The sequence below is a fragment of the Budorcas taxicolor genome, chromosome 3 (genome assembly GCF_023091745.1).
Source record: "Budorcas taxicolor isolate Tak-1 chromosome 3, Takin1.1, whole genome shotgun sequence".
In the NCBI taxonomy this organism is placed as follows: Eukaryota; Metazoa; Chordata; class Mammalia; order Artiodactyla; family Bovidae; genus Budorcas; species Budorcas taxicolor.
Window position 1 is genome coordinate 32,352,546 of NC_068912.1, and position 26,156 is coordinate 32,378,701.

The 26,156-nt window shown below is 41.1% G+C and overlaps 1 non-coding gene across 1 annotated transcript; it reads left to right on the forward strand.

The window, feature by feature from the left end:
* Positions 1-5,283: 5,283 nt before the first annotated feature.
* On the forward strand, positions 5,284-5,390 carry LOC128045921 (U6 spliceosomal RNA). Its single transcript, XR_008199243.1, has one exon. It is a non-coding gene; the product is annotated as a U6 spliceosomal RNA (small nuclear RNA).
* Positions 5,391-26,156: the final 20,766 nt, after the last annotated feature.

Genomic DNA, 26,156 nt, shown 5'->3' on the forward strand with positions numbered 1-26,156 from the left:
AGTCTGACACTGTTTCCACTGTTTTCCCATCTATTTCCCATGAAGTGATGGGACCGGATGCCATGATCTTACTTTTCTGAATGTTGAGCTTTTAGACAACTTTTTCACTCTCCTCTTTCATTTGATTAGTTCTAGTAATTTTCTGATACTATCTTTAGGGTTTTCTGTGTACAGTATCATGTCATCTGCAAATGGTGAGACCTTTACTTGTTCTTTTCTGATCTGGATTCCTTTTATTTCTTTTTCTTCTCTGATTATTGTAGCTAGGACTTCCATAACTACGTTTAATAATAGTGGTGAAAGTGGACACCCTTGTCTTGTTTCTGATCTTAGGGGGAATGCTTTCAGTTGTTCACCATTGAGAATAATGTTTGCTGTAGGCTTATCATATATGGCCTTTACTATGTTGAGGTAGGTTCCTTCTATGCCCATTTTTTTGAAGAGTTTTAATCATAAGTAGGTGCTGAATTTTGTCAAAGGCATTTTCTACATCTATTGAGATGATTGTATGGTCTTTATCTTTCAATTTGTTAATATGGTGTATCACATTGGTTGATTTCTATATATTGAAGAATCCTCGTATCCCTGGAATAAACCCAACTTGGTCATGGTGCATGAGCTTTTTGATGTGTTGCTGAATTCTGCTAAATTTTTTTTGAGGATTTTTGCATCTCTCTTCATCAGTGACATTGGCCTATAGTTGTCTTTTTTGTGTTGTCTTTGTCTGGTTTTGGTATCAGGGTGATGGTGGCTTCATAGAACGAATTTGGAAGTGTTTCTTCCTCTGAAATTTTTTGCAAGAGTTTTTATAAGGATAGGCATTAACTCTTCTCTAAATGTTTGATAGAATTCTCCTGTGAAGCCATCTGGTTCTGGGCTTTTGTTTTTTGAGAGTTTTGATCACAGCTTCAATTTCAGTGTTTGTACTTGGGTTGTTCATAATTTCTATTTCTTCCTGGTTCAATCTTGGAAGGTTGAACTTTTCTAAGAATCTGTCCATTTCTTCCAGATTATCTATTTTATTGCCATATAGTTGTTCATAATAGTCTCTTATAATCCTTTGTATTTCTGCATTATCTGTTGTAACCTCTCCTTTTTCATTTCTAATTTTGTTGATTTGATTCTTCTCTCTTTTTTTCCTTGATGAGTCTGGCAAAGGGTTTGTCAATCTTTTTTATCTTCTCAAAGAACCAGCTTTTAGTTTTATTAATCTTTACTATTGTTTCTTTCATTTCTTTTTCATTTATTTCTGCTCAGATCTTTATGATTTCTTTCCTTCTACTAATTTTGGGGTTTTCTTCTTCTTTTTCCAGTTGGTTTAGGTGTAAAGTTAGGTTGTTTATTCGATGTTTTTCTTGTTTCCTGAGGTAGGATTGTATTGCTATAAACTTCCCTCTTAGAACTGCTTTGCTGCACCCCATAGGTTTTGAGTTGTCCTGTTCTCATTGTCATTTATTTCTATACATTTTTTAATTTCCCTTTGATTTCTTCAGTAACCTGTTGGTTATTTAGAAACGCATTGTTTAATCTCCATGTGTTTGTGTTTCTTGCAGTTTTCTCTTGTAATTGATATCTAGTCTCATAGCATTGTGGTCAGAGAAGATGTTTGATGCAATTTCAATTTTCTTAAATTTACTGAGGTTTGATTTGTGACCCAAGAAGTGGACTATCCTGGGGAATGTCCCATGTGCACTTGAAAAGAAGGTGTATTCTTCTGCATTTGGATGGAATGTCCTGAGGATATCAATGAGATCCATCTCATCTAATGTATCATTTAAGACTTGTGTTTTCTTATTAATTTTCTGTTTTGATAATTTGTTCATTGGTCTGAATGGGGTGTAAAGTATCCTAAAATTATTGTGCTACTGTCAATTTCTCCTTATATGTTTGTTAGTGTTTGTCTTATGTATTGAGGTGCTCCTATGTTGGGTGTATAGATATTTACAATTATTATGTCTTCCTCTTGGGTTGATCCCTTGATCATTAGGTAGTGCCCTTCCTTATTTCTTGTAATCTTCTTTATTTTAAGATCTATCTTGTCCTATAGAGGATTGCTACTCCAGCTTATTTTTGCTTCCCATTTGCATGGAATATATTTTTCCATCCTCACGCTTTCAGTCTATATGTGTCTTGAGGTCTGAAGTGGGTTTCTTGTAAACAGCATATATGGTTCTTCTTTTTCTATCCATTCAGCTAGTCTGGGTCTTTTGGTTGGAGCATTTAATCCATTTATATTTAAATTAATTATTGGTATATATGTTCTTATTGCCGCTTTCTAATTTTGGGGGTTGATTTTGTAGATTTTTTTTTCTTCTGTTGTATTTCTTGAGTATCAGTTCAGTTCAGTTCAGTTCAGTCGCTCAGTCGTGTCCAACTCTTTGCGACCCCATGAATCGTAGCACGCCAGGCCTCCCTGTCCATCACCATCTCCTGGAGTTCACTCAGACTCACGTCCATCGAGTCCGTGATGCCATCCAGCCATCTCCTCCTCTGTCGTCCCCTTCTCCTCCTGCCCCCAATCCCTCCCAGCATCAAAGTCTTTTCCAATGAGTCAACTCTTCACATGAAGTGGCCAAAATACTGGAGTTTCAGCTTTAGCATCATTCCTTCCAAAGAAATCCCAGGGCTGATCTCCTTCAGAATGGGCTGGTTGGATCTCCTTGCAGTCCAAGGGACTCTCAAGAGTCTTCTCCAACACCACAGCTCAAAAGCATCAATTCTTCGGCGCTCAGCCTTCTTCACAATCCAACTCTCACATCCATACATGACCACAGGAAAAACCATAGCCTTGATTAGATGGACCTTAGTCGGCAAAGTAATGTCTCTGCTTTTGAATATACTATCTAGATTGGTCATAACTTTTCTTCCAAGGAGTAAGCATCTTTTAATTTCATGGCTGCAGTCACCATCTGCAGTGATTTTGGAGCCCTCAAAAATAAAGTCTGACACTGTTTCCACTGTTTTCCCATCTATTTCCCATGAAGTGATGGGATCAGATGCCACGATCTTCGTTTTCTGAATGTTGAGCTTTAAGCTAACTTTTTTGCTCTTCTCTTTCACTTTCATCAAGAGGCTTTTTAGCTCCTCTTCACTTTCTGCCATAAGGGTGGTGTCATCTGCATATCTGAGGTTATTGATATTTCTCCCAGCAATCTTGATTCCAGTTTGTGTTTCTTTCATTCCAGCGTTTCTCATGATGTACTCTGCATAGAAGTTAAATAAGCAGGGTGACAATATACAGCCTTGACATACTCCTTTTCCTATTTAGAACCAGTCTGTTGTTCCATGTCCAGTTCTAACTGTTGCTTCCTGACCTGCATACAGATTTCTCTTGACTATACGAGTCCATTTAACATTTGTTGTAAAGCTGGTTTGGTGGTATTGAATTCGCTTAACTTTTGCTTATCTGAACAACTTTTTATTTCTCCATCAATTTTGAATGAGATCCTTGCTGGGTACAGTAATCTTGGTTGTAGATTTTTCCCTTTCTGTACGTTAAATATATCTTGCCATTCCCTTATGGCCTGCAGAGTTTCTGCTGAAAGATCAGTTGTTAAGTATATGGGGTTTCCCTTTTGTTACTTGTTGCTTCTCCCTTGCTGCTTTTAATATTCTTTCTTTGTGTTTAGTCCTTGTTAGTTTAATTAGTAAGTGTCTTGGCATGTTTCTCCTTGAGTTCATCCTGTATAGGACTCTTTGTGCCTCTTGGATTTGATCGGCTATTTCCTTTTCCATGTTGGGGAAATTTTGAACTATAATCTCTTCAAAAATTTTCTCATGCCCCCCCCCCCTTTTTTTCCTCTTCTTCTTCTGGGACCCCTATAATTTGAATGTTGGTGTGTTTGATATGGTCCCAGAGGTCTCTGAGACTGTCCTCAGCTCTTTTCATTCTTTTTACTTTATTCTGCTCTTCAGAAGTTATTTCTACCATTTTATCTTCCAGCTCACTGATTTGTTCTTCTGCTTCAGATATTCTGCTATTGATTACTTCTAGAGTATTTTTAATTTCAATAATTGTGTTGTTTGTCTCTGTATGTTTATTCTTTATTTCTCCTAGGTCTTTGTCCATTGATTCTTGCATTTTCTTCATTTTGTTTTCAAGGTTTTTGATCATCTTTACTATCATTATTATGATTTTTTTTAAAGGTAATTTTCCTATTTCCTCTTCATTTATTTGGACTTCTGTGTTTCTAGCTGTTCCTTCATTTGTGAAGTATTTCTCTGCCTTGAGGTCTCCTTTTCCCAGGCTTCAATGAAAGTTGAATTCTTTCCTTGAAGAAGGTTGAATTCTTTCTTCCTTTTGGTTTCTGCCCTCCTAAGGTTGGCCCAGTGGCTTGTGTGAGCTTTATATAGGGTGAGATTTGTGCTGAGTTTTTGTTTGCTTGTTTGTTTTTCTTCTGATGGGCAAGGCTGAGTGAGGTGGTACTCCTGTCTGCTGATGATTTGGTTTGTATTTTTGTTTTGTTTCTTATTTAGATGAAGCGTCCTGCACAGGGTGCTACTGCTGGTTGGGTGATGCTGGGTCTTGTAATCAAGGGGTTTCCTTGTGTGAGTTTTCACTATTTGATACACCCTAGGGTTAGTTCTCTGGTAGTCTAGGGTCTTGGGGTCAGTGCTCCCACTCCAAAGGCTTAGAGTTTGATCTTTGGTCAGGAATGAAGATACCACAAGTGGCTTGTTATGGTATTAAGGGAGAGTAAAACAAATATCTAAAAACGAGAAACCAAAGATGAACCCCAGATCAATAGCAGTTACAAAATCAGGCAAATAATAATTAAAATAATGGAATATACACATATACATATACACCCATGAGCAAAGTGAAAACACTCGAACAAAAATGAAGTACAGTAGATTGATCCAGTGAACAAAGGAAATCAAAATTTATATTTACCAGTTAAGAAAAAAACTAACTTAAACACAAACTGGAAAACAAAACTAAAGCAAGGTGCCAAGTGGGGAACAAAGCAATGAAAACAAAACTAACAAATATGTTGAGAGGAAAGGAAAGAAAGAATAGACATGCAAATTTAAATAGAGGTAGGTGAAGAAGATTTATATACATTAAAGATTAACTGCAAGGAGAAAAGAACAGTAGGAAAGGAAAATGAAGGAATAACTGTAGAAAAATATTATAGGTTAAAAAAATTAAAATTAAAAAAAGAGAAAAGAGCAAAAAACAGAAGAAGAAAGAAAAAAGGGGGAAAAAAGGAAAACTCCACACAACTCCAAAAACCCAACATAGAGGCAGAGGTTTATAACAACAATAGAAAGTGTGACTGAGTGTTCGCTTTGGCAGCACATATACTAAAATTGGAATGATACAGAGAAGATTAGCATGGCCCCTGCGCAAGGATGACACGCAAATTTGTGAAGTGTTCCATATTTTTACTAGAACATTTTCTAACACCATACACAAAAATAAATTCAAATGGACTAAAGATCTAAATTTAAGACCAGAAACTATAAAACTCCTAGAGGAGAACATAGGCAAAACACTCTCCGACATAAATCACAGCAGGATCCTCTATGACCCACCTCCCAGAATACTGGAAATAAAAGCAAAAATAAACAAATGGGATCTAATTAAAATTAAAAGCTTCTGCACAACAAAGGAAACTATAAGCAAGGTGAAAAGACAGCCTTCTGAATGGGAGAAAATAATGGCAAATGAAGCAACTGACAAACAACTAATCTAAAAAATATACAAGCAACTCATGCAGCTCAATTCCAGAAAAATAAACAACCCAATCAAAAAATGGGCCAAAGAACTAAACAGACATTTCTCCAAAGAAGACATACAGATGGCTAACAAACACATGAAAAGATGCTCAACATCACTCATTATCAGAGAAATGCAAATCAAGACCACAATGAGGTACCATTTCACACCAGTCAGAATGGCTGTGATCCAAAATTCTACCAGCAACAAATGCTGGAGAGGGTATGGAGAAAAGGGAATCCTCTTACACTGCTGGTGGGAATGCAAACTAGTACAGCCACTATGGAGAACAGTGTGGAGATTCCTTAAAAAACCGGAAATAGAACTGCCTTATGACCCAGCAATCCCACTGCTGGGCATACACACTGAGGAAACCAGAATAGAAAGAGACACGTGTACCCCAATGTTCATCTCAGCACTGTTTATAGTAGCCAGGACATTGAAGCAACCTAGATGTCCATCAGCAGAAGAATGGATAAGAAAGCTGTGGTACATATACACAATGGAGTATTACTCAGCCATTAAAAATAATATATTTGAATCAGTTCTAATGAGGTGGATGAAACTGGAGCCGATTATACAGAGTGAAGTAAGCCAGAAAGAAACACACCAATACAGTATACTAACACATATATGTGGAATTTAGAAAGATGGTAACAATAACCCTGTATGCAAGACAGCAAAAGAGACACAGATGTATAGAACAGATTTTGGACTCTGTGGGAGAGGGGGAGGTTGGGATGATTTGGGAGAATGGCGTTGAAACATGTATAATATCATGTAAGAAATGAATCGCCAGTCTAGGTTCAGTGCAGGATACAGGATGCTTGGGGCTGGTGCACTGGGATGACCCAGAGAGATGGTATGGGGAGGGAGGTGGGAGGGGGGTTCAGGATTGGGAACTCAGGTACACCCGTGGTGGATTCATGTTGATGTATGGCAAAACCAATACAGTATTGTAAAGTAAAATAAAGTGAAATTTTTTTTAAAGGCAAAAAAAAGAAAGTGTGACTGAATATACACATATACATATACACCCATAAGCAAAATCAACACAGTCCAACAAAAATTAAGTACAATACATTGACCTGGAGAACAAAGGAAACCAAAAATTATATATGAGAGCAAAATTAATTAAAGCACAAACAGGAAAACAGAACTAAAGCAAAATGCCTACTGGGGAATAAAGCAATGAAAATAAAACTAGCAAATATGTTAGAGGGAAGGAGAGAAAGAAAAGAAAAAAAGAATAGACATACAAAGTTAAATAGAGGTAGATAAAAAAGATTTATATACATTAAAGATTAACTGCAAGGGGAAAAGAACAGTAGGAAAAACAAACAAAGGAATAAATGTAGAAAAAATAATATAGGTTTAAAAATTAAAATTAAAAAATGAGGAAAAAAAAGAAGAAGAAGAAAACTCCACAGAACTGCAAAAGCCCAATGTAGAGGCAGAGGTTGATAACAATAAAAAATGTGACTGAGGAAAAAGAAAAAAAATATCAAAAGCTTAATTGGATTTCTTAGTGCCAATAAAATTAACAACTACAACGGAGGTGGGGGGAGAAAAAGAAAAAAATCCAAGAGAATCTACAGGACAAGTCAAAAAAAAAGAATAATAAATGTTTTTCTTGAGTCATTGCTGTTAGAGTCCTTTCCAGCGCTGGGAGTCACAATCCACCTTACCTCCCTAGGATGCCCTCCAACACTCTACTGATCTCTGGACCTGCTGTGGGGGCACCTCAGGTTCTAATCTGGTCCTACTCCTGTGTGTTCTTGCCTCCAACATCCACAGCTATCACAGCTAGTGCGTTTTCTTTTGTGGGAGCTCTCAATGTCCTTTTATATATTCCACAGACATACAGTCTGCCTAGTTGATCGTATGGATTCAATCTGCAGCTTGTACAGCTAGTCAGAAGGTCTGGGCTCTTCTTCCTTAGCCACACTGCCCCTGGGTTTCAATCGTGGTTTTCTTTCCACCTCTGCATGCGGGTCATTCACTGGGGTTTAGCTCCTGAGGCTGGCCTGAAGGGCTTGGGTTTGCCCCTGTGAGGGCCAGATGTAGAGGTTGTGCAGCTGCTTGGATTGCAGGAGTTCTGGCAGCAACAGTTAGTCAGGGGGCCTGGCGGCTAGGGTAGTAGGAAATATAGTGCTCTAGAAGGGTTTGGCAACCCATGTTGGCTGACATGCTCCAGTATTCTTGCCTGGAGAACCCCCTCTTTGACAGAGAAGCCTGACAGGCCAGAGTCTACAGGGTTGCAAAGAGTGGGACACTACTGAAGAGACCCTGCACACATAAACACAAGGCTGTTTTTTGCCTGTGGCAGCTTTGCCCCAGTGAGAGTTGAGCGTGAAGGTGGTGCAACTGCTTGGCTTGAGGGAACCCTGGTGGCGTCAAGTGTGCAAGGACACAGACTGCCTCCACAGTAGGAGTTATGGCCCTATCAGAGTCTCTTTTTGAGCCTCTTGTAGCTGGTAATCAGAAGGCCTCTTTGGCCAGTCTTTCGCCATAGCTCTGCCCATTCAGGCACTTAGAGGGATCTCTTGCCTGGGGTCCTTCTCTGTTGTCCCATGCATCAGGCACATAGAGAGGGGCCCCCCTGACTGGGGTCCTACTCTGTAGATTGGTGGATCAGGCTCTTAAAGGGGCATCCTGGGTGGGGTCCTACTCTGTAGTTCAATGTGTCAGGCATTTGATGGGCCAGCCTCTCTATTGTTCAGCTGCCAGTGCCAGCATGTGTAGAGAGAGAGGCTATGGTGATGGCTCCATCCCCTACACATGACTCAGCAGTATCGCCTTGCTTCTCTATAGGCATTTCCCACCATGATCTCCTTCCTCACATCCCCTCTATCTGTCTCTCTGCAGTCAACAGCAGCCCTCACCCTGGGATTGCTCCATAATCCCTAAACTCAAGCTCCCAGACGCTGCCCCTTCCAGGAGATCCGTGTTCCTGACAGGCATATGTGTGGCTGTTGCAAGGACTGTCTGATTCTCATTCCATTTGGGCTGCCACAGGTCAGCTGTTTCACTCTTAGCCTTAAATATTTCTCCTCTGGCTCAGACAATTGCCCTGTTGTGGGGATCAGACCCCTGCTTCAGTTCCCCCAAGCCTCTGAAGGCAGGTCCAGTCCTACTAACACTCCTGTTTGTCCCCCTAGTTCCTTTGGTTCCGAGTTTTGCATGGTTCTGTATACTCTTTGCCACTGGTCAAGTACCCCTGTCTGCTCTCAGCTGGTGTTCTGCATGCACTTCTGTGTCTGAAGGTGTATTCCTGATATATCTGTGGAGATAAATGTACTCCACGTCCACCTACTTCTATGCCATCTTATTCTCCCAAGTGGCATTTCTGAGCTAGATGGTGGAAGGAAGTCTCAGTAATGACACCTGGTAGGTGAAGCACCAAATTCAGGGTGGATTTTTTCTGGATGCTGTAGTCTGAGTGAGTATAGCCACCCTCCTACTGTTTGCCCGTGAAGGTCAGAAGCTGCTGGCTCTGTGGCTCCCTGTCTTGAATTTTGCCCTTGACATTCCCTTGATGCCTTTGACAGGGTTGCTGGGTTCAACTTCAAGAACAAAGACCCCATCAGGGTCTCACAAAGATCTGCATCTCTACATCTTCTGATTAGCCACCTCGTTGAAGAGAAAGAGCTAAACCTACAATCTTTGTGACCCACATGCTTTATAATGTTTTCTCTCTCCATTGAGAAGAACAATAACCGTGGGGAAAAAAAAAAAAAAACAGAAGCAAGGAAGATTTTCAGACTGTAAGCTTAGTTTTCAGGCAGGTATTCGAGCAGAGAGTACAGAGGAAATTTGAGAATCTGGGCATTTATTTGATTCAAAAGGGTTGTTAGGTATTGTAACATCAGGAGTGAAATCACAGGGGAGAGACAGAGGGAGCATGTTAATCTGCTTCTGGAAGGGACCATTGAAATCATGTGCTGCAAACACGTGAGCTAGGAAGCCAGAGGGATTAAGCAACTTTCCCAGCCTCCTCAGTGTGTTAGTGGTAGAGCTCACACTAGATTTCTCCTGACTGCCAGGCCCAGGATGTATTCTCATCCATTACACCCTGGACTTGGGTTAAGGCTTGTATCTGCCTTTTGCTCTCTTCCCTCCCTCTACTCCCATCTGCACTGTATTCTTACTCCTTAAAGTCCTTTGAGGGATAGGGGAAGCACACCCCTGCTCTAGAATCGTAGGCTGGGGTCTGCCCTTGCTGTTGAAAAAAGGCCAGAATGAAAGAATATTAATAACCCTGTAGAGCCTTCTAGGAATCCACAGTAGGGCTGGGGGACTTTCAAAGAAACCAGCTGAACTAGCACAAAGATCCATGAGCTTTTCTGAACTCCCCTGAGAGCCTTATGATCCAAGAGTAAGAAGTCAGGACCTCAGTGCCATTCTACAGATTGGGAACCCAAAACAAACTACAGATGAGTCTGTGTCCAGATCCACAGGCACCAGCAAAGCGCTTCATATGCTGCACCGCTAGAACTTGCTAGCTCACCTGTTTTAAGAGAGAGAGACATGCTTTGAGCATTCTGAAACATAGCTTGGGAGACACAGAAGAAACTGACGATTGTCCGAGAGGGCTGGGCTACAAGATGAGAGAAACCATACTTATTTTTCATGGTGTGCACATGCCTCAGTGTTCATTCATACAGCTACAAGTTTCACAGCAACCCCCTCAGACTGCAGTAAGACTAAACTGAATCCACCCTGCAATTCCTAGTGCTTGTGTGTCTGGCAGTGTGTCTGGACAGCCTTCTACAAGATGTGACTAGAAGGAGATCAGAACATCCCTACCCAAAAGTGTATCTTCATGCCAGCCAGTCTTGTATACAGAATACTCATGATAGTTAGTCTTCATAAAATTCACTCATTTGGTATTCAGTGAATGTTTAGCCATGGGGCCTATTTTGCATAGGAAGCAGATTTTAGGTGTGATATGAAGTTGACATAGGTTTGCCTGATGTTCTTAAACATTAAGTCAAGCATGGGAGATAAGGCAGATGTGCAGTATTCTATAATGACAATTATAATTTGTGGGGTGTTTATTGTGCACTAGATTTTTTACATATATTTTATTTAATGTTAAGAGCTGCCTTGAAAAGTAAGCATTTATAACCCACTTTTTTACAAATTAGGAAACTGAGATTAAGGAATCTTCCCATTTCCCTCTATCTAGAAAGTGGTATTATAGAAAGGATTGGAACCTCAGTCTATGTGGCCTTTCTGCTAGTCCACACTTCTTCCTGAATGTCCATAAAAATAAGCAATGAGTTCTCTGAATGGTATAAATAAACTGCCAGGGAGCAGAGATGAAGAAGGTTCTCACTTCCAGCTGGGACATTTGGGGAAGGTATCATGGCAAAATGCATTTGAGCTTTAATGATGGCAAATTTAACAGAAGGAATAAACTCTATATTCTAGGCAGTGGGAATGGCTTCAGAAATAGCATGATGAGGCTTGTTTGGATCATGGATAATAGTATAATATACAAGGTGGATACTAAGGGGCTCACAGGAGGCAAGGCTGGAAAGGTGAGTTGGGGCCAGATTGTGGAGTCTTGCTGACAGGTGAAGCAAAGTCTCTCTTTATGAGGCAATGGGAGCCTCTGAAGCCCTCCTCTCAGGTCCAGTTAAAAGGAAAATGAGACTACAGTACAGTCATACCTCATTTTGTTGCACTTTGCTTTATTTCACTTGGCAAGTATTGCATTTTTTACAAGTTGAAGGTTTGTAGCAACCCTGTGTTGAGCAAGTTTATCGACACCATTTTTCCAAAATCATTTTTTTTAAACTTTTTTTCTCTGTCTTACATTTTAACAATTCTCCCAGTATTTCCAAAATTTTAATTCCTATTTTATTTGTCATAGTAATCTGTGATCAGTGATCTTTGATGCCACTTCTGTAATTGTTTTAGGATGCCATGAACTGAGCCCATAGAAGACAGAAAACTTAATAAATGTTGTGTGTGTTCTGATTACTCCATTGACTGACTGTTCTGCCATCTCTCTATTTCTCTCCTCTTGCCACCACCCCCCCCATTCCCCGAGGCACAACAATGTTGATATTAGGCTAATTAATAACCCTGCAATGGTCTCCAAGAGTTCAAGTGAAAGCAAGAGTCTCTCACTTTAAATCAAAAGCTAGAAATGATTAAGCTTAGTGAGTAAGGCATGCCAAATGCTGAGACAGGCTGAAATCTAGGCCTCTTGAACCAAACAGCCAAATTGTGAATGCAAGGAAGAGATTAAAAGTGCTACTCCAGTGAAGATACGAATGATAAGAAGCCAAAACAACCTTCTTGCTGACAAGGAGAATGGTATAGAGGTCCAGATAAAAGATCAGATAAACCAGCCACAATCCTTTATGCCAAAGCCTAATCCAGAGCAAGACCCTAACTCTTCTTAATTTTATGAAGGAGGAGAAAGTTGTAAAAACTGCAGAAGTCTGAGGCTAGCAGAGGCTGTCTCATGAGGGTTAAGGAAAGAAATCATCTCCATCCCATAAAGGAGATGTAAGGAGAAGCTGCAAGTTCTAACACACAAGTTGCAAAAAGTTATACAAAAGATCTAGCTAGGATAATTAATGAAGATGAATACACAAAATGGTAGATTTTCAGTGCAGATAAAGCAGCCTTATATTGGGAAGAGATGTCATCTATGACTTATAGTTTGAGAAGAAAGTCAGTGCCTGTTCCACAGCTTCAGAAGACAAGCTGACTCTCTTGTTAGGGGCTAACATTGCTGGTGACATTAAGTTAAAGCCAATGCTCAGTTAACCATTCAGAAACTCCAAAGATTCTTAAAAATTATATAAATCTACTCTGCCTGTGCCCTATAATAAGGCCTAGGTGAGAGCACACCTGTTACAACATGATTTACTGAATTCTTTCAACATGCTGTTGAGATACACTGTTCAGAAAGGAAGATTTCTTTCAAAATACTAATATTACTGCTCATTAACAATGTACCTCCTCACCAAGAGCTCTGATGGAGATATACAATGGGATTAGCCCCATTTTTACACCTGTTACCACAGCACCTATTCTGTAGGCGGTGGATCAAGGAGTAATTTAAACTTACTACTTAAGAAATACATTTTAAAGGCTCTAACTGCCATAGATAGTAATTTCTCTCATGGATCTGAGCAAAGTAAATTAAAAACCTTCTGGAAAGGATTCAGTATTTAGATGCCATTAAGATCATTGAGAAAGAGGTAAAAATATCAAATTAACAGCCATTTAGAAGAAGCTGATTTCAACCCTCATGGATGATTTTGATAAGCTCAAGACTTCAGGGGAGAAAGTAAGTACAGATGTGGTAGAAATAACAAAAGAATTGGAATTAGGATTGGAGCCTGAATATGTGACTGAATTGCTGCAATCTCATAAAATGTGAGTGGATGAGGAGTTGCTTCTTATGGATAAGCAAAGAAAGTGGTTTCTTGATATAGAATCTATCCTTGATGAAGGTGTTATGAAGATTGTTAAATTTAGTTGATAAAGCAGTGGCAGGATTCGACTATATTGACTGTTAGGTAGTTAGAATAGGAAAAAGGAGTCCATAATGGTGGTGGCCAAAAGACAAAGAAAGGAAAAAGCCCATGAAAATAGAACAGAGGAAGGTCCAAGGACCGGAGCGAGAACCTCAGGTAAAACAAACAGCCCTCCTGGCTAGCCCAATTTACATAGGGCAGGCTCATGGGGAGGAGAAAAAACATATAAAAAGAGGAGCCAAAATTGAGCAGGGGGACCTCTCTTCTCTTCTTTTGGGTCGGCCTGTCCTCAGGCCTCAAGGATGTATTTTCCTTTGCTTGCCAAATAAAATTGAGCTCTAACACTGGTCTGTCCATCACTTCAAATTTTTGCTGCAGTGAGACAAAACTGAGGAAATTACAAACTCCCCTGACAACTCCAATTTTGAAAGAAGCCCTACTGTGGGTAAAATGCTACCAAACATCACTGCATGCGGCAGGGAAATCATTCATGAAAAGAAGAGTCAATCAATGCAGCATATTTCATTGTTGTCTCATACTAAGAAATTGCCACAGCCACCCCAGCCTTCAGCAATCACCACCCTGAGGAATCAGTAGCCATCAACATCAAGGCAAGGCCCTCCACCAGCAAAGATTAAGATTCTTTGAAAGCTCAGCTGATGATTAGGGTTTTTATTTTTGCAAGAAAGTATTTTAAAAAATTATTTATTTATTGGCTCTGTTGGGTCTTTGTCGCTGCATGTAGGCTTTCTTTAGTTGTGGTGAGCAAGGGCCACTCTCTAGTTGCTGTGCATGGGCCTCTCATTTCAGTGGCTTCTCTTGTTGTGGAGTACAGTCTCTAGAGGGTGCAGGCTCAGTTTCTGTGGCCCACGGGCTTAGTTGCCTGGTGGCATGTGGAGTCTTCCTGGACTAGGGATCAAACTGGAGTCCCTTGCCTTACAAGGCAGATTCTTAACCACTGGACCACCAGTGAAGCCCAATACAGTATTTTTAATTAGTGCATATACATTGTTTTTTTAGACATCATGCTACTGCACACTCAATAGACTACAGTGTAGTGTAAACATGACTTTTATATGCACTAGTAAACCAAAAAGATTGTGTAACTTCTTACTGTAATATTTGCTTTACTATAGCAGTCTGAGGTCTGAACACTTCATGCAAAGATGGGCTCAATAAAGGACAGAAATGGTCTGGACCTAAGAAGTAGAAGATATTAAGAAGAGGTGGCAATAATACACGGAAGAACTGTACAAAAAAGATCTTCACGACCCAGGTAATAATGATGATGTGATCACTAATCTAGAGCCAGACATCTTGGAATGTGAAGTCAAGTGGGCCTCAGAAAGCATCACTACAAACAAAGCTAGTGGAGGTGATGGAATTCCAGTTGAGCTGTTTCAAATCCTGAAAGATGATACTGTGAAAGTGCTGCACTCAATATGACAGCAAATTTGGAAAACTCAGCAGTGGCCACAGGACTGGAAAAGGTCAGTTTTCATTCCAGTTCCAAAGAAAGGCAATGCCAAAGAATGTTCCAACTACCGCACAATTGTACTCATCTCACATACTAGTAAAGTAATGCTCAAAATTCTCCAAGCCAGACTTCAGTAATACGTGAACCGTGAACTCCCTGATGTTCAAGCTGGCTTTAGAAAAGGCAGAGGAACCAGAGATCAAAATGCCAACATCTGCTGGATCATGTAAAAAGCAAGAGACTTCCAGAAAAACATCTATTTCTGCTTTATTGACTATGCCAAAGCTTTTGATTGTGTGGATCACAATAAACTGTGGAAAATTCTGAAAGAGATGGGAATACCAGACCACCTGACCTGCCTCTGGAGAAACCTGTATGCAGGTCAGGAAGCAACAGTTAGAACTGGACATGGAACAACAGACTGGTTCCAAATAGGAAAAGGAGTACGTCAAGGCTGTATATTGTCACCCTGCTTATTTAACTTCTATGCAGAGTACATCATGAGAAATGCTGGGCTGGAAGAAACACAAGCTGGAATCAAGATTGCCGGGAGAAATATCAATAACCTTAGAAATGCAGATGACACCACCCTTTCGGCAGAAAGTGAAGAGGAACTAAAAAGTTTCTTGATGAAAGTGAAAAAGGAGAGTGAAAAAGTTGGCTTAAAGCTCAACATTCAGAAAACGAAGATCATGGCATCTGGTCCCATCACTTCATGGGAAATAGATGGGGAAACAGTAGAAACAGTGTCAGACTTATTTTGGGGGGCTTCAAAATCACTGCAGATGGTGAGTGCAGCCATGAAATTAAAAGACGCTTACTCCTTGGAAGAAAAGTTATGACCAATCTAGATAGTATATTCAAAAGCAGAGACATTACTTTGCCGACTAAGGTCCGTCTAGTCAAGGCTATGGTTTTTCCAGTAGTCATGTATGGATGTTGGAGTTGGACTGTGAAGAAGGCTGAGCGCCGAAGAATTGATGCTTTTGAACTGTGGTGTTGGAGAAGACTCTTGAGGGTCCCTTGGACTGCAAGGAGATCCAACCAGTCCATTCTGAAGGAGATCAACCCTGGGATTTCTTTGGAAGGTATGATGCTAAAGCTGAAGCTCCAGTACTTTGGCCACCTCATGCGAAGAGTTGACTCATTGGAAAAGACTCTGATGCTGGAAGAGATTGGGGGCAGGGGGAGGAGGGGACGACCCAGGATGAGATGGCTGGATGGCATCACGGACTCGATGGACGTGAGTCTGAGTGAACTCCGGGAGATGGTGATGGACAGGGAGGCCTGGCGTGCTGCGATTCATGGGGTCGCAAACAGTCAGACACGACTGAGCAACTGAACTGAACTGAACTGATAGTGGTCTGAAACTGAATCCACAATATCTCTGTAAACTGTCACAGATGATAAGCTCTGAGAGCAGCGGTGGTGGGGAGTGGGATGCAGGGACCTGAGGAGAGGAGTACTACTGAGCTCATAACCAATGGGTGGCAGAAAGAGAGATGATTCAAAAACGATGTTTTGATAAGAGCCTTGGTGACAGAAATGTTGGAAACATTCACAGAAATATGGGAAATAGGAAGAGGTGCAAGCCTGAGGGAGATAACCACCTGGAAATTGTCACCCATTAGGCTCAGGGCCTGGGGGCAAGGGTTGTCATGCTGGAGGCAGCTGAGGAATATGAACCAAGGGGAGTCGCACAGGAGGAAGGAGCCTGAGCACAGTGAAAGCAAGCTAGGGCCACGTGAGGGGTAGTAGTTTGTGACAAAGTAGGAGTAATAGGAACAGGAAAAGGAATAGGAAAAATATATGTAACAATTTGAGGGCAAAAAGAAAAAAAAAAGAGTAAGTTATCCCTCTCTGTCTTTGCTTAAGGAGGGACCTTTGTTCTTACACTAAATGAATGAATGCAACCAATAAATAAATGCAAACTTAGTTAATGCTTCTGACTGTCAAAAAGAGTATGACATAGCCAATCATTTGCCTCACTCTCCAAACAGAATATAGCCCACTGTACATAAACCATCTTGAATTATGTAAGCTACTCCATGATGGAGCTTATTAAAATGGTTCCTGGGCTTGAGCCCAACCTTTTCTTCCTATAAAGTGAAATAAAGATAGCATGACTTTGCTGTCAATAATAGGTTCTTAAATATGCTTGAGCTTTGCTGGCACTACCAACATTAACATTTACTTTCAGGGCAATTATGGTAAAGCAGAATATGATAAGTCACCAGAGAGAAGGAAGAGGGTAAGAAAGGCAGGATGAGGGAGCCTCTACATCCAGGCAAATGACCTAGCTCACTGTTCAGGAACCACCATAACTTTGTGCCTGTGAGTCACTCTCTCCCTCTTTATTATTATTATTATTTTTTGTCCTTGAAATAAAATCAGATCATCTGACTTGATTGTTTTTTACTAAAGTAAACAGGGACATGTTTCCTTCCCTGCTCATAGATCTCACTACCCTACCATCTCCCTCCCTTCATCAACCCTACAGCTCATGGCACTTCAATGGCCTTGAGAGTAGGAGCAGAGGGAAGTGGGATTCATGGAGAAAATTCTGAAGTTTTATCAGCCTCAGTAGGTTGGGAGTCTACATAGAGTATTAAAAGGACTCAAGGAAATAAAAATGGCAGAAGTTTCCTACTGCAAGCAAAGCAATAGTTTACAAAAGCCATTCTTTTCACAGATGTGTTCCTCTAGCTGCTCTCTGTTGCTTTAAGCTCTGCTCCTTGTGCTGACAGTTGAGATAAGTATGTATTTCTCTTGGGATGGGCCACCATATGGTTTCTTTTTTGTATTCTCACAGTTTAGAAACTCAGCACAGCTCCCTGTGCTTCTACTTTGAAAAAAGACTATTAACTAAATTTTAAAGAGAGTTTGAAATTCCCTAGCCAAGTTTCAAAATGGCAGAATAGAAGGATGTGCATTGATCTTTTCCTGTGAGAATTCCAAAATTACAACTTGCTGCTGAACAACCATCAACAGGCAAATGTTGGATCCCACCAAAAAAAGATACCCCACATCCAAAGACAAAGGAAAAGCCCTAGCAAGACAATAGGAGGGGCGAAATCACATTTAGACTCAAACCCCATACTGGCCAGAGATGCTCGTAAGGCTCAAACGAAATCTTGTGCGCACCAGGAAACCCCACAGAGACCGGGTCAGATCAGCCTTTGAGTGTTTGAATCTCCTGTGGAAGTACAGGTCAGCAGTGGCCTGGTGCAAGGGGTAGGGGCTCTGGGTGCAGCAGACCTGGGTGTGACATAAGCCCTCTTGGATGACGTCACCATTAACCCCACCATAGAGCTGCTGAGCAGACGACCCACAAACTGCAGAACAATTATACCAAATAAATTCTTGCACTGTTAAGAAAGTTCTAGGACCTGCAACAGATTTCCCAACCTGGAGATCTGGCAAAGGGGCTGAGAACCTCAAGGGAATTTGACTTTGGAGGCCAGTGGGATTTGATTACAGAACTTACACAGGACTAGGGAAACAGACTCTTGGAGGGCACAAAAAACCATTGTGAGCACCAGGTCCCAGGAGAAAGGAGCAGTGACCCCACAAGAGACTGACCCAGACTTACCTGTGAGTGTCCAGGAATCTCCAGTGAGGTGTGGGTTGGTGGTGGCCTGGTACAGGATCGGGGGCACTGAGTGTGGCAGTGCATGCATGCGACTTTTTGAAGGAGGTCACCATTATCTTTATTATCTCTACCATAATTTGGTCTCAGGTCAAACAACAGGGAGGGAACACAGTGCTGCCCATCAACAGAAAATTGGATTAAAGATTTACTGAGCATGATCCCTCCCATCAGAACTAGTCCCAGTTTCCCCCATGGTCTCTCCTATCAGGAAGCTTCCATAAGCCTCTTATCATTATGCCTCAGAAGGAAGACATAATAAAAACCACAATCACAGTAAACTGACCAAATTGTTCTCATGGACCACAACCTTATCTAACTCAATGAAACTATGAGCCATGCCATGTAGGTCCACCAAAGACAGATGGGTTATGGTGAAGAGTTCTGACAAAAAGTGGTGGTCCTCTGGAGAAGGCAATGACAAACCACTTCAGTATTCTTGCCTGGAGAACCTTATGAACAGTATGAAAAGGCGAAAAGATAGGACACTGAAAGATGAACTCCCCAGGTCAGTAGGTGTCCAATATGCTACTGGAGATCAGTGGAGAAACAACTTCAGAAAGAAAGAAGAGATGGAGCCAAAGTGAAAACAACACCCAGTTGTGGATGTGACTGGTGATGGAAGGAAAGTCCGATGCTGTAAAGAACAATATTGCATGGGAACCTGGCATGTTAGGTCCATGAATCAAGGTAAATTAGAAGTGGTCAAAGAGGAGATGGCAAGAGTGAACATCGACATTTTAGGAATCAGTGAGCTAAAATGAACCGGAACAGGTGAATTTAACTCAGATGACCATGATATCTACTACTGTGGGTAAGAATTCTTTGGAAGAAATGGAGTAGCCCTCATAGTCAACAGAAGAGTCTGAAATGCAGTAATGCGAAAAATCTCAAAACCAAAATGATCTCTGTTAGTTTCTAAGGCAAGTCATTCACTACCAGTCATCCAAGTCTTGATCCCAATCAGTAATGCTTAAGAAGCTCAAGTTGAAGGGTTGTATGAAGACCTACAAGACCCTCTAGAATGAACATCAAATAAAGATGTCCTTTTCATCATAGGGGACTGGAATGCAAAAGTAGGAAGTCAAGAGATACCTGGAGTAACAAGCAAATTTGGTCTTGGAGTACAAAATGAAGCGGGGCAAAGGCTAACACAGCTTTGCCAAGAGAATACACTGGTTATAGCAAACACATGATTCTAACAACAAAAGAGAAAACTCTACACGTAGACATCACCAGATGGTCAATATCAAAATCAGATTGATTATATTCTTTGAAGCCAAAGATGAAGAAGCTCTATCAGTCCAGTTCAGTTCACTTGCTCAATCATGTCTGACTCTTTGCGACCCCATGAATCGCAGCACGCCAGGCCTCCCTGTCCATCACCAACACCCAGAGTTCACACAAACTCATGTCCATCGAGTCAGTGATGCCATCCAGCCATCTCATCCTCTGTCGTCCCCTTCTCCTCCTGAGTCAAGTCTTTGCATGAAGTGGCCAAAGTACTGGAGTTTCAGCTTTAGCATCATTGCTTCCAAAGAAATCCCACGGCTGATCTCCTTCAGAATGGACTGGTTGGATCTCCTTGCAGTTCAAGGGACTCTCAAGAGTCTTCTCCAACACCACAGTTCAAAAGCATCAATTCTTCGGCGCTTAACTTTCTTCACAGTCCAACTCTCACATCCATACATGACCACAGGAAAAACCATAGCCTTGACTAGATGGACCTTTGTTGGCAAAGTAATGTCTCTGCTTTTCAATATGTTATTTAGGTTGGTCATAACTTTTCTTCCAAGGAGTAAGCATCTTTTAATTTCATGGCTGCAGTCACCATCTGCAGTGATTTTGGAGCCCCCAAAAATAAAGTCTGACACTGTTTCCCCATCTATTTCCCATGAAGTGATGGGACCAGATGCCATGATCTTCGTTTTCTGAATATTGACCTTTAAGCCAACTTTTTCACTCTCCTCTTTCACTTTCATCAAGAAACTTTTTAGTTCCTCTTCACTTTCTGCGATAAGGGTGGTGTCGTCTGCATATCTGAGGTTATTGATATTTATCTTGGCAATCTTGATTCCAGCTTGTGCTTCTTCCAGCCCAACGTTTCTCATGATGTACTCTGCATAGAAGTTAAATAAGCAGGGTGACAATATACAGCCTTGATGTACTGCTTTTCCTATTTGGAAGCAGTCTGTTGTTCCATGTCCAGTTCTAACTGTTGCTTCCTGACCTGCATACAGGTTTCTCAAGAGGCAGGTCAGGTGGTCTTGGATTCCCATCTCTTTCAGAATTTTCCACAGTTTATTATGATTCACACAATCAAAGGCTTTGGCATAGTCAATAAAGCAGAAATAGATGTTTCTCTGGAACTCTCTTACTCTTTCGATGATCCAGCGGATGTTGGCAATTTGATCTCTGGTTCCTCTGCCTTTTCTAAAACCAGCTTGAACATCTGGAAGTTCATGGTTTGAGTGTTGCTGAAGCCTGCCTTGGACAATTTTGAGCATTACTTTACTAGTGTGTGAGATGAGTTCAATTGTGTGGTAGTTTGAACATTCTTTGGTATTGCCTTTCTTTGGGATTGGAATGAAAACTAACCTTTTCCAGTCCTGTGGCCACTGCTGCATTTTCCAAATGTGCTGGCATATTGAGTGCAGCACTTTCACAGCATCATCTTTTAGGATTTGAAACAGCTCAACTGGAATTCCATCACCTCCACTAGCTTTGTTTGTAGTGATGCTTTCTGAGGCCCACTTGACTTCACATTCCAGGATGACTGTCTCTAGGTGAGTGTGAGTGATTACACCATCGTGATTATCTGGGTCATGAAGATCTTTTTTTGTACAGTTCTTCTGTGTATTCTTGCCACCTCTTCTTCATATCTTCTGTTTCTGTTAGGTCCATACATACCATTTCTGTCCTTTATTGAGCCCATTTTTGCATGAAATGTTCCCTTGCTATCTCTAATTTTCTTGAGGAGATCTCTAGTCTTTCCCATTCTGTTGTTTTCCTCTGTTTCTTTGCATTGATCACTGAGGATGACTTTCTTATCTCTTCTTGCTATTTTTTGGAACTCTGCATTCAGATGCTTATATCTTTCCTTTTCTCCTTTGCTTTTTGCTTCTCTTTTCACAGCTATTTGTAAGGCTTCCCCAGACAGCCATTTTGCTTTTTTACATTTCTTTTCCATGGGGATGGTCTTGATCCCTGTCTCCTGTACAATGTCACAAACCTCATTCCATAGTTAATCAGGCACTCTATCTATCAGATCTAGTCCCTTAAATCTATTTCTTACTTCCACTGTCTAATCATAAGGGATTTGATTTAGGTCATACCTGAATGGTCTGGTGGTTTTCCTTACTTTCTTTAATTTAAGTCTGAATTTGGCAATAAGGAGTTCATGATCTGAGCCACAGTCAGCTCCTGGTCTTGTTTTTGTTGACTGTACAGAGCTTCTCCATCTTTGGCTGCAAAGAATATAATCCGTCTGATTTCGGTGTTGACCATCTGGTGATGTCCATGTGTAGAGTCTTCTCTGGTGTTGTTGGAAGAGGGTGTTTGCTATGACCAGTGCCTTCTCTTGGCAAAACTCTATTACTCTTGGCCCTGCTTCATTTTGCATTCCAAGGCCAAGTTTGCCTGTTACTCCAGGTGTTTCTTGACTTCCTACTTTTGCATTCCAGTCCCCTATAATGAAAAGGACATCTTTTTTGTGTCTTAGTTCTAAAAGGTCTTGTAGGTCTTCATAGAACCATTCAACTTCAGCTTCTTCATTGTTACTGGTTGGGCATAGACTTGGATTACTGTGATATTGAATGGTTTGCCTTGGAAATGAACAGAGATCATTCTGTCGTTTTTGAGATTGCATCCAAGTGCTGCATTTCGGACTCTTTTGTTGACCATGATGGCTACTCCATTTCTTCTGAGGGATTCCTGCCCGCAGTAGTAGATATAATGGTCATCTGAGTTAAATTCACCCATTCCAGTCCATTTTAGTTTGCTGATTCCTAGAATGTCGACATTCACTCTTGCCATCTCTTGTTTGACCACTTCCAATTGCCTTGATTCATGGACCTGACATTCCAGGTTCCTTTGCAATATTGCTCTTTACAGCATCGAACCTTCCTTCTATCACCAGTCACATCCACAGCTGGGTATTGTTTTTGCTTTGGCTCCATCCCTTCATTCTTTATGGATTTATTTCTCTCTCTGATCTCCAGTAGTGTATTGGGCACCTACTGACCTGGGGAGTTCCTCTTTCAATATCCTATCATTTTGCCTTTTCATACTGTTCATGGGGTTCTCAAGGCAACAATATTGAAGTGGTTTGCCATTTCTTCTCCAGTGGACCACATACTGTCATACCTCTTCACCATGACCCACCCGTCTTGGGTGGCCCCACACAGCATGGCTTAGTTTCATTGAGTTAGACAAGGCTGTGGTCCTAGTGTGATTAGATTCACTAGTTTTCTGTGAGTATGGTTTCAGTGTGTCTGCCCTCTGATGCCCTCTTGCAACACCTACCATCTTAGTTGGGTTTCTCTTACCTTGGACGTGGGATATCTCTTCACGGCTGCTCCAGCAAAGTGCAGCCGCTGCTCCTTACCTTGGACGAGGGGTATCTCCTCACTGCCACCCCTCCTGTCCTTGAACATGGAATAGCTCCTCTAGGCTGTCCTGGGACCGCGCAGCCACCGCTCATTGAACGTGGGGTTGCTCCTCCCTGCCGCCCCTGGCTCGGACATAGGGCAGCTCCTCTCGGCTGCTCCTGTTTTGTCCTAGCCTGGCACTTCTTGGCCGCTGCCCTTGACCTTCGATGCAGGGTAGCTCCTCTCGGCCGTTGCCCCTGACCTCAGACTGGGGTAGCTCCTCTTGGCCGTTCCCATACTGTTGCAGCCTGGCACTCTCAGCGGCTGCCCCTGACATTGGACGTGGGGTAACTCCTCTTGGCTGCTGCCACTCGAGCATGGGGTCCTCCCGGCTTCTGCCCCTGACATCAGATGTGGGGTAGCTCCTCTCCGCCATGCTAAGTGAGCCAGTCGCAGCCGCCGGTGCTAAGCTCTATACAATGAGCAAAAACAAGACTGGGAGCTGACAGTGATTCAGATCATGAACTCCTTATTATTAAATTCAGACTTAAATAGAAGAAAGCAGGGAAAACCATTAGACCATTCAGGTATGATCTAAATCAAATTCCCTACAATTATATGGTGAAACTGACAAATAGATTCAAGGGATTAGATCTGATAGAGTGCCTGAAGAACTATGGACAGAGGTTCATGACATTGTTCAGGAGGCAGTGATCAAGACCACTCCCAAGAAAAAGAAATGAAAAAAGCAAAATGGTTTTCTGAGGAGGCCTTGCAAATAACTGAGAAAAGAAGAGAAGCTAAAGGCAAAGGAGAAAAGGAAAGGTATACCCATTTGAATGCAGAATTCCAAAGAATAACAGGGAAAGATAAAAAAGCCTTTCTAAGTGGTCAATGCAAAGAAATAGAGGAAAACAATAGAATGGGAAAGACTAGAGATCTCTTCAAGAAAACTAGAGATATCAAAGGAACATTTCATGCAAAGATGGGCACAATAAAGGACAGAAATGGTATGGACCTAAGAGAAGCAGAAGATATTAAGAAGAGGTGGCAAGAATACACAGAACTATACAAAAAAAGATCTTCATGACCCAGATAACCACAATGGTGTGATCACTCTCCTAGAGCCAGACATCCTGGAAAGCAAAGTCAAGTGGGCCTTAGGAAGCATCACTACGAACAAAGCTTAGTGGAGGTGATGGAATTCCAGTTGAGCTATTTCAAATCCTAAAAGATGAGGCTGTGAAAGTGCTGCACTCAATATGCCAGCAAATTTGGAAAACTCAACAGTGGCCACAGGACTGGAAAAGGTCAGTTTTCATTCCAATCCCAAAGAAAGGCAATGCCAAAGAATGTTCAAACTACCACACAATTTCACTCATCTCACACACTAGCAAAGTAAGACTCAAAATTCTCCAAGCAAGTCTTCAACAGTACATGAACTGAGAAATCCAGATGGTCAAGCTGGATTTAGAAAAGGCAGAAGAACCAGAGATCAAATTGCCAACATCCGCTAGATCATCAAAAAGGCAAGAGTGTTCCAGAAAAACATCTACTTTTGCTTTATTGACTACGCCAAAGCCTTTGAATGTGTAGATTACGACAAATTGTGAAAAATTCTGAAAGAGATGGGAATACCAGACCACCTGAATTGCCTCCAGAGAAATCTGTATGCAAATCAAGAAGTAACAATAAGAACTGGACATGGAACAACAGACTCGTTCCAAATTGGGAAATGAGTACCTCAGGCTCTATATTGTCACCCTGATTATTTAACTTATATGCAGAGAACATCATGTGAAATGCCAGGCTGATAAGCACAAGCTGGAATCAAGATTGCTGTGAGAAATATCAATAACCTCTGATATGCAAATAATACCACCCTTATGACAGAAAGTAAAGAAGAACTAAAGAGCCTCTTGATGAAAATGAAAAAGGAGAGTGAACAGGCCAGCTTAAAATTCAACATTCAAAAACTAAGATCATGGCATCTGGTCCCATTACTTCATGGCAATAGATGAGGAAGCAATGGAAACAGTGAGAGACTTTATTTTGGGGGGCTCCAAAATCATGGCAGATGGTGACTGCAGCCATGAAATTAAAAGATGGTTGCTCCTAGGAAGAAAATCTATGACCAACCTAGATAGCATATTAAAAAGCAGAGACATTACTTTGTCAACAAAGGTCCATCTAGTCAAAGCTATGACTTTTCCAGTAGCCATGTATGGATGTGAGAGTTGGACTATAAAGAAAGCTGAGCACCAAAGAATTGATCCTTTTGAACTGTAGTGTTGGAGAAGACTCTTGAGAGTCCCTTGGACTGCAAGGAGATCCAACCAGTCAATCCTAAAGGAAATCAGTCCTGTATATTCATTGGAAGGACTGATGTTGAAGCTGAAACTTCAATACTTTGACCACCTGATGCGAAGAACTGAGTCATTGGAAAAGACCCTGATGCTGGGAAAGATTGAAGGCAGGAGGAGAAGGGGACAAGAGAATGAGATGGTTGTATGGCATCACCCACTCTATGGACATGAGTTTGAGCAAGCTTCAGGAGTTGGTGATGGACAGGGAAGCCTGGCATGCTGCAGTCCATGGGGTTGCAGAGTTGGATACAATTGAGAGACTGAACTGAGCTAAGTTTAAAAAATTGAGATTACTGATATAAAAAACTCCTAAAGCTGAAACTGACTAGTTAGTGGTCCTAAAAATAAATGTTAATATGTACATATTACTATATATATAATAGATAAATAACAAGGATCTACTGTATAGCATAGGGAACTATAGGGAACTATGTTCAGTATCTTGTAATACACGTAATGGAAAAGAATCTGAAAAAGAACATGTGTAAATGTAAAAGTTTATATAAAACTGAATCAGTTTGCTGTCCATATGAAACTAATTCAACTGTGTAAACCAATTATACTTCAATTAAAAATGATTAAATATAAAAATAAAATTGCAAAAAATATAAAAATTGTTAACAATAAAAAGTAAGATGGCAGGGCTCTTACATGGTGTCTTCTGCCTTGTTAAGCATTTTAAAGTCTGTCATCTTACTGAGTCTTTAAAACAACTTTTCTCTGAGAGGTGAACAGGAAAGGTATTACCACACCATCTCACAGATCACTTAACTAAGGCAGAGATGTGTGTGGTAACTTGACCCTGGAAATACAGGGACTTCATGAAGATCACGGCAAAATCTAAACCT